The 1112-nt window shown below is 44.2% G+C and overlaps 1 pseudogene across 1 annotated transcript in view; it reads right to left on the bottom strand.

The window, feature by feature from the left end:
- Nucleotides 1-252: 252 nt before the first annotated feature.
- The window catches only part of LOC105541354, an 8856-nt pseudogene continuing 7996 nt past the window's right edge, over nucleotides 253-1112 (bottom strand). Inside the window, exons 2-3 of the transcript XR_001006332.1 lie at nucleotides 756-785; nucleotides 253-652 (exon numbers count right to left, since the gene is read on the bottom strand). The product of XR_001006332.1 is annotated as an Ig heavy chain V-III region VH26-like (transcript). The remainder of the gene's footprint in view (nucleotides 653-755; nucleotides 786-1112) is intronic.

Raw genomic sequence — 1112 nt, 5'->3', positions numbered from 1 at the left:
AATAAAACTCTAGAAGAACAAGTGCAAATTTTAGGAAGAATCTTTTCTTGAAGGTATGTATCTTTAAAAAATACTCCTACATATAAATTTTAAAATGACAAAAACACAAATCTCAATAAAAATACATCATAAATAAAAATAATAAAATATTGCCACCTTATAAGACTCCAGATTCCCGCAAAAACAAACCCGCCTCCTGCATCTGAGAAAGGAAATCTCCCCCTGCACCTGCTCCTGGGATCTATCCCGTCCTCAGTGAGTCCCGAGCGCCCCCTGGTGGCCTCGCTCTCTCCTGCAGGGAGTTTTGTGTCTGGTCTCACACTGACCTCCCCTTGCTGTGTGTTTGGCATAGTAATACACTGCCGTGTCCTCGGTTTTCAGGCTGTTCATTTGCAGGTACAGTGTGTTCTTTGAATCATCTGTTGAGATGGTAAATCTGTCTTTCACAGACACAGCATATTCTGTCGTGTAACTGTTAGCTTTCTTTCTCATTAAACTTACCCACTCCAGTCCTCTCTCTTGAGCCTGGTGGGCCCAGTGCATGTAGAGTTACTGAAGGTGAATCCAAAGGCTGCACAGGAGAGTCTCAGGAATCTCCCAGGCTGTACCAAGCCTCCCCCAGACTCCACCAGCTGCACCTCACACTGGACACCTGCAAACACAGAAACACCCTGCTGAGAAACTGCCACACATATCCACTGTTTCTCTCACTCATGTCTACTCACACTCAGTTTCAATAGTTCTCTACGATTTACCTTTTAAAAGAGCAACAAAAAAAAACCCAGCTCAGCCATGACTCCATGGCGAGTCCTCTGTGTTCAGTCCTGATCACCAAATGAAAACAGCTGAAAATCCTGGAGTTGTGACTCCACTCCCAGAGCTGCAGGGTCAGGGCTAGGCTGGTTTTCATCAGCAGAGGGAGGGCTCTATTTGCATATATGCTACTCTATAGCAAGCTCTGGGGTGAGAGGCCTTTGGAGAGAGTGGGGCTCACAGCACGTGACAGTGTCCTGGGCGAGATTTGTGATACTGATAGCATTTGGGAAATTGTAGTTTGTTATTGTAAGTTTGTTCTGTGATAAACCCTTAAAACTTATAATTTTTATAATTTT

This window comes from Mandrillus leucophaeus, unplaced genomic scaffold (genome assembly GCF_000951045.1).
Source record: "Mandrillus leucophaeus isolate KB7577 unplaced genomic scaffold, Mleu.le_1.0 Scaffold2384, whole genome shotgun sequence".
Classification (NCBI taxonomy): domain Eukaryota; kingdom Metazoa; phylum Chordata; class Mammalia; order Primates; family Cercopithecidae; genus Mandrillus; species Mandrillus leucophaeus.
The sequence above is the reverse complement of the archived record's forward strand: the minus strand, read 5'-3'. Positions and strand labels throughout refer to the sequence as shown.